General features: G+C 38.9%; 1 protein-coding gene across 2 annotated transcripts in view; it reads right to left on the reverse strand.

The window, feature by feature from the left end:
• sptbn2 (spectrin, beta, non-erythrocytic 2) overlaps window positions 1–7,751 on the reverse strand; it is an 89,958-nt gene extending 82,207 nt beyond the window's left edge. Inside the window, exon 1 of one of the 2 annotated variants that reach the window (XM_084414342.1) lies at window positions 7,292–7,751. The gene's annotated coding sequence lies outside the window, so the exon portion shown is untranslated. Of the gene's footprint in view, window positions 1–6,401; window positions 6,539–7,291 lie in introns of those variants that run through there. The other variant, XM_084414343.1, reaches the window with a different exon arrangement.
• Window positions 7,752–8,206: the final 455 nt, after the last annotated feature.

Raw genomic sequence — 8,206 nt, forward strand, 5'->3', positions numbered from 1 at the left:
GATTGTTAGTCTGCCTCTGGCACTACTACAACCTGGAGCAGCCAAGAAAATTGATCTTTGTAATAGGGTTGCCCCAACCTAAATTGAAACCAGCACCCTCTGTGTTAAAAACCTAGATTCTTACCAAGATCAAGTAGGGTTCACAAGAACATCTTTAGTATAAAAGAAGGCGGTAAGTATATTTATACCCATTGCCATAGTCATAATGATTTTATCAGACTAGGGCTGCACAATTAATCACAATTAACTGATTTGGCTTACTGCATTTATGAAATCACAAAGGCAGCGATTATTTTTCATGTGCAGCTTGTCATTTGTGCAAGTACCCAATCGGTGCCTGCCTGTTACATGTTCATGTAACATGTAAGGGTGGCGCTGCCAATAAAGCAACTAAAAGCTGTCACAACGAACCACAAAAGTAATGATTATGAATATGTCAAATATAGCAAGGAGACATTTTAATTGTTTATTAATAAACAAGTGTTTTCTGTGTCGGCTGCAAAGATGAAGTTGACGATGACTCGCGATCTTCGCAGTAGTGAACGCGCCAGAGAGAAATGCACATTTCGGATTACACAGTTTTCTTTCGTTTTGAATTGTTCTGTTTAAAAATATGATTCTGTAGCGTTCTGTAGATAATAGATATATTTCTCAGGTCTGTGAGGCAAGTAGGCTATGCTGAGTTTCGTTTCATTTATGAGACTAGCTCCAGTTCAATCGCGGGCGCCTCCGTGTCGTGATATCTATTATCTATTATCTGCTTTACTTATTATTTATTAAATCCAGGCAATTGGTTGATGAAACATTGATTAAAATTAAGATACAATTAATACAAAACGAAATTCACTTAGAAAGGCTTTGTGCTTTCTGTTTGAGGTCTCTGTGGAAGTTTTAAAGCAGTCTCTTTTAGTGCCGATTTCAGAGCACTCACGTCCGTAACGGAGAACTGTCACTGTTTTTCCTCATAAATGCGAACACGAAAAATAAAATAAAATGAATATTTTATGCTCTGTGGAGAGCATAGTAGCTTGGAGAGCTTACATTAGTAAGCTACAGGACATCGTCTTTCAAAACATGACCTGCACGAAAGAGAAAAAAAAATTACTGCATCATTGTACCCAGCACTTCTGAAAATGCACTTGCGAATGCGTCTCTGTCCCCAGCACATTTCAAACCAAACTGACGCCCATGCTCTAAATGCCTCCACATGTTAAGTTGCTGGCCCTCATGCACGGCCGTCACGTGCACATAGGAAACACGCCACCCTATCGGCAAGGCTCATCAGCAGAAATGATCATATCAATTTGACGCGTCGGGTCCTGACCACCCCGTCTGGGTTTATTCTGTGATAACAACAGGCTGGATGCACATTATCCCTTACTTATCTCATATAGGATACATTTGGTTAAGAATTAACTAGGGATGCACAATGATATCGGCACAACATCGGTATCGGCCGATAAAAGCTTTAAATGACCATCATCGGCATCGGCCGATACCGATGTTGTGCCGATATCATCGTGCATCCCTAGTTAATTCTTAACCAAATGTATCCTATATGAGATAAGTAAGGGATAATGTGCGTCCAGCCTGTTGTTATCACAGAATAAACCCAGACGGGGTGGTCAGGACCCGACGCGTCAAATTGTTTGTTACTGATAATGTAGAAGTATATAGTTGCTTTGAAGAAAAGTAGCATCTGCATGATTAAATGCTACTGTTCATATGGTAACAGATCAAAATAATGCCTTATTGGTAATGAATAGCATTCATTGAGTAAATTACATTTACTTTGCTTACTGTATGACTTCACAGCTATATTTATAAGCATGCTAATCATAAGTTAGACTGCCTGCATTTCAATTATTCTTCAAACAAACTGTACACAAGAGACCCATCCCTCTAATTACCACTAAACCTTGGCCTGGTCCAGTTTAGTGCTGAAGGGGAAGATTAACCATTAAATGTGTATTCAGTCATTTTATTTTTTTACATTTCACTTATATGTCCCAGTGGTCTTTTGACTTTATACTGACAGTTGTCTGCATGCAGTAGATGGTGTGGCTGTGATACAGACCTTTCATGGTAGCATTTTCTAAGCCACTGATATCATGAGAATTATTTTTAATTGTATTTGATTCAACTACAATGTGGAAAAAACATCATAATGAGAAATCAATTATTTGTACATGAACCATATGTAAATTTGAGTGAAAAAGAACCCAGTTATTTATGCTTTCACACTGTTCCTAAATTTTCAATTCGAAAAACAGGAAGAAAAAAAAAGTTTGGTACAAGTTTAAATGTGTGGCCGCAAAGAATGATGACTACAGATGACGATGCAGCAATAGCCTCAATGTTGTATTGTTTTGTATGATAACATGTTCTGCCACATATTTGGAATCATGCAATTGTCAAATTAAAGTGATCCTGGGGTACTCCTGGGCGAAGTGTGAAAAATATCACATACATCTAACAATATAACCAACCTCTCCCTGCAGAGATGGAAACTCGAGTCTGTGGCCTCGACTCGAGTAGCACTTAAGTCGCAAAAAATAAATAAATACATAAATAACCCTGCATTCCAATGTCCATACTATCCATCCTAAATATGTGAGATTAAAATAAGTGTGTCCCAAAGCATAGTATGTTGAAAAGAGAAGTCCCTGGATGGTCTACTATTTCTGGTAGATTTTGGATCCATGCACACTTTAAAGGCTAATATTGCCCACAACCTATTGCGCTTTAGAGGAGGATTCAGTTCAGAACTACAAACACGAGTAAAAAGTGTTTAAAAAAACCTACAACACATGGCAGATATGCTCGACCGACGGTGAGAGGTTTAGATAAAGGTTTGAGTGACTAATAAAAGTTTAACCTAATAAAAAATATCTATTTAATGTTATCCTTATATTTCATCTGCAATAACAATGTGGACTTTTATAAAGATACGTTTGGCCGTTTACTTTTAAATGCATCATCATGCATTAATATGAGGAAGTTCTCCACATGCAAGACCCGCGACTTGATCAACGTGCTACTGCATTTCTCTCCAATACGGTAGGAAATTAAATAAAATGTGGAAGATTATAACTGTGACAAGATGATTGACAGGCCAGTTTACGGTGACAGGATGTGTGTCAGGATGCGACAGAGCGCAATTGTTAAAGACGCAATTGAATGACGTGATAGTATGTCCCAAAGCTTGTCTACTCTTTTGCTACACACTCAAAAGTATGTACTTTTACTTCACAAAAAGAATACATGCTTTTAGGGCGTAGTACAAGTAGGTGAATTGGGGACGCAGAGAAAGAATTGTGACTTGACTTGGACTCGTGAACAAGTGACTCGAGACTTAAGACTCGTGGAAAAACAAGTCATTTTGGTACGGCATTGCCGATTACGTTCTCTCTTTACTCCACATGACAGGAAGAAACGCAACCTTTAACTATTCATTCTTAATTCATTCATTCTTTATCATTATGTGCTGTAACAAACACACCAAGTCAGTGTTATTTTATAAACGCGTGAAGCATCTGAAGGCACGCATATTCATCACCAATTGAAAAGGTGCTGTTATAAAAACAACAAACAGTAACAATACAGCCAAGTCTTACCTTGTGATAATCTTCTTGGCATTTAATTTGAATAGCAACCAATTAATCCAAAAGGGAACTGTGGTGTTGCACAGCTTTCAAGAGGCTTGCTTGCTGTCCATTTTCAAGCAGTACGTCCTTTTCATGTTCTTTGCCAGATCGTGTGCGTTTTTTAAAATTTTTTATTAATCGCGTAGTCCTACAGCAAACTACGGCAACTCAAATAGCTTAAAATACACAGCACTTTTTTTTTTCTCGTGGAACGTCCCTGCGTTCCAAAATGGTATAATGTTATATTATAGTTGAAGGTAATAGTTTTTGATTGTGAATAAAAATTAAATTAATGATTTAAGTAATACTCTGTGTGCTTTATTAGACATTTTGAAGTAAAAATCTGCTCCAAGACCTCAAAAACGAAAAACCTTACACGCTATGATGAAGCACTCATAATAGTGCTTTCTTTTCCAGAAACAAACGGGTTTCATTTCTGCCAAGCAATATCAATTCGAAATGTGTAAAAGGCCATCAACCACATCGAAATTAAATGCTAAGTACTGCAAAAACATATGTGCATTTGGCTGTTCATTTGCTACGTTGTTGCTATTAGTTGAACTGAACACCTAAACTTCTAATGGCCATGATTGTCAACCAGTCAGATCCACCCAGTTGCACTGCATAGTGAGACCCAAATATCATATTTACTGCACTTATTGAACATGCCGAAATGTATCCTTGCAAAACTGCTACAGTTAAAATCCTTGCAAGATAAAGTAGATTAGAGTGGCTAAAATATCCCTGACACAGGAATCAGGTTTTGTGGGTATCACTTAAAAAAGCATTTCCTCCAAGCAAACTGAGATACTAAGGGATGTGTGGGCAGCTCTCCAGCTGATTTTACATTGGAAAAAGCCTCCCCTTTACCCTGCTCTGACAGGGTACCCAACACCATATCAATAATAACAAACAAATCATGAAATCTAAAGCTTTACGACTTTAAACTTTCACAGTCACACTAACCCTAAATGCTGATCATATAATCTCCATGCCCATCTCAGCTCTCCGTGCTCTAGTGTGGCGGTGGGTAGGAATGTAGGGGCGTTAGTGGAAACAAAAGCACCGGCAGTGGTAATGATGACTTGGCTTACAGAAACACAGCACCCTGTGCGTCGAGACAATAGTGGTCTCACTCACAGCAACATACAGACAGGGGAGTATGGGGGGGATTTAGACCGTCAGCACTCTAGGGGGCCAATGTCGCATTCCTCTCATCTTTGCTACCACACTGATGCATCCATCCATTCCATTTATCTCTTCATCCATTCATCAAACCGGCAAACACAGCCACTTCCAGCCAATGATTCATTAGTACATCTGAGCAGATCTGTCTGTCCATCTGTCAGCTAGTATGTATCCAACTATGTATTTATCTTTCAATCTGCCCATCCATCCATGCCAATCTATGGGGTTCAAGATCTTAGCCATTCCTGGGGCAGCACAAAAAAAATCAAGAGTTCAAAATGTACTTCAAAACAGGAATGACCCATTTGCACATTTCTAAATATTTTTACTGTTTTAATATAAAAATATAAGGTAAAATATTGAGAACAGGATTAGTTGACTGCATGTCTCCAGATCTAAAATGAGAAGCACACTAAAAACTATTGATCTTCCTTCAGTTCTATATAAAAAAAAAATGCTTAAACAAGCATTTCCATGTAATATATTTTATATTACATTGCATTACAATTTTACAATTCTCAAATTGACTAGGTTAAAAAATAATAAAAATAAATAAATAAACAGGTGGATGGGATGTAGACCAAGAGAGATCAGCCCAGGTACAAATAGAATACATAACTAAGTTCTGGCTTCACTTTTGGCTCAAATGAAACATGTCTGAGTTCTGTTCTTTTAAAGAACTTCCTGTTGGCAGCAGATTATGGGCAACCTTGCTAGTTTGTAGTTTTTGCACACACTGTTCAACCTGAGAGCTCCTATTCCCATGTGCTTTTATTTATTTATTTGTTAGGCTATATTACCCTTGATATATTCAGAGCAAAACTATGAAATGTTAAAGAGATAGTTCACACAAAAATAAAATTGTCATCATTTACTCGCTGTCATGATGTTCCAAACCGGTATTACTTTCTTTGTTGGAACAAGAAAATATTTTGAGAAATGTTTTTGTCCATAAAATGGATGTCACTGGCAACCAAATCTGTTTGTTTACCAAATATATTTTTTAAATATCTTCTTTTGAGTTCTGCAGAAGAAAAATCATACAGTTTTGGAACTACACAGATTTTTCATTTTTGGGTGAACTCTTCCTTAAAGGTTGGAACTTTATATCACGTTTCATATTTAGCAAAAGCAGCCCTAGTAATTTCAGTACCTAACAGGCACAACTGCATTGTGGGAATATCTAATGAAAAGCTAATAATTAATGAGGTCAGCATGTGTGAGAGAGAGAGAGAGAGAGAGAGAGAGAGAGAGAGAGAGAGAGAGATATGCAAGGGCCACTTGAAGACCTATCCTTGCACATCCTAAGAAGACAAATGGGATTTAAACCAATATTTCCACAGAGACTAAAGCAAATACTTCCCTTTTTATCAAAATCTAAAGGCCTACTGTGAGTGATTACATAACAACCATATTTCAACATTTCCCAAATGTACTGTTTGACCAGAACATGATACAGAAAGTACATTTCGTACTCAACCAGTTTAGCGTGGAAGAAAGAACAGGGAGAGAACTTTAACAAACATTCAGCTGCAGCTCAATTGGATGAATATTTTGTCATGTTACCTGAAAAATGACTCAAAAGTCCAGTAGAGGGACTAAAAATAAATCAAATGTGCTCAAAACAGCAGGGATACCATGTAGCGCCTCGAAATCCCCATCCAGAGGAGATGAGAGCCTGTCCAACTGAAAGAGACACTGACGGTCAACAGCAGCACGAGCGCTGACCGTAGATCCGGCTGTAATCCCCCTCCATCCTCCGCCGCATGCTGCGTTAATGTCATCAAATCCTGTGTTCTCGCCCTATCACACTATTTATAAAGCATGCATTGCCATGTCCGATTTAATTCAACCTTTAAACGCTCTAATCTGCCAAAGATATACGTCCAATACACTGGCATTAAAGGTTGTTGTGCAGAACACTTAAGTGCATTAGGTTTAGTAGCTACCTGTCCTCTCCTTCCATGATAATTCGGCAATATCGTGGTGATTCTTTTTCTAGTGTTGGATTCAGACAGAGCAACAGCTAGCGAGGCCAAGCATCCCCCTCCACCGCCTATGACAAATCAAAATAACACAGTAGATATAGCATGCAAGAAGCCCGAGATGCGAGCTACATCACATCACATTGCATTTAAAACGCCAGATAGCCTCCACTCGTACAGATATCCCTCACATTAGTGTGTTGAACCGTAATGTTTGGGTGGAAAGCTCACATGGTAGTCTGGGCAGGAGTGAATGTGCGCGGTGGACGCACAGACACACGCCGAAACAAAAGGCGAGCAGCATGGTCATTCACGCTCACTCACACACGGGGGCCAGTGTGAGATAACTGAGCATTATATTACCTCACAATTTTGACAACCGTGTAATATGTGGTGGCCATTATTAATTCGTGTTGACTAAACCTTAATTTCTAAATGAACAGACCGTTAGCTACAGATACGCAGACTTACCGATGGCGTGGCTGTATTTTCAAATCCAACGAATCTCAACGTTTCTCTGGAGCGAAGACAAAGCGGATTGGTTTCGTCCAGATCATATAGGTGTTTCTCCCGTTTAAAAGCCAGACAACTCGATAGTTTTTCCTTTAAATCCGCATCATTGTGTGAGTGTGGGTATTTTATCAGCCCGAGCAGCGCGGGCGGTTATGAAACATAAAGCGACTCCCTCGCGTGACGGTGAGCTCAGGTAACCACGCCGATTTCAAACCGTTATTTCAGTTCTCTTCGATTTTTTTTTAAATTCCTTGGTAATGGTCATACAGCCTTGGTGTCCACGCGACCTCCGGCGTGTCGCTCTCGTCTTTCTTTAGTCCGACTGATAGACGAAAGAATGAATGGTCGAGGGGGGGTTGCGGGGGCCCAGTCGCATCATCACGCTCATACATACAGCGCGAGCGCCTACACACGAGAGACAGCAGCGCGAGTGAGCGGGACACATCTGATTAGTATGTTTAACGCATTTCGCGCCCACGGACGCACAACAAGGAGCGAATTAATTTTGCTGTCCTTTGCTCTCGTAAATACAGTTTCTTAAAGCCTATGGGTTTTTTAAAACCACAATTGTGCCATTGAAGGGATGGATATTTGCCACCATTATGCAAATTAGATATAGAGAAGGAGATAAGCAAATTTGAAGCTATGTGACAATGTAATTTTGGCTGTTTCTCTAGTAAATATTATATTATTTAATAGTCCAATCTGTCATGTATAGTATGCTTAAACATTGGTCCACAGTGTATACCCAAAGAAAAAGACAAAAAGACCCCTGGGCCCTTTGTAGGCTCACTGTGTAAATTTACATTTGTAAATTTACATTTTACGTATGTAAGTTTTAAAAAATGATTTAACTTCTTACATATTTGATTA

Source organism: Rutilus rutilus (genome assembly GCF_951802725.1).
Source record: "Rutilus rutilus genome assembly, chromosome: 7".
NCBI classification, from domain to species: domain Eukaryota; kingdom Metazoa; phylum Chordata; class Actinopteri; order Cypriniformes; family Leuciscidae; genus Rutilus; species Rutilus rutilus.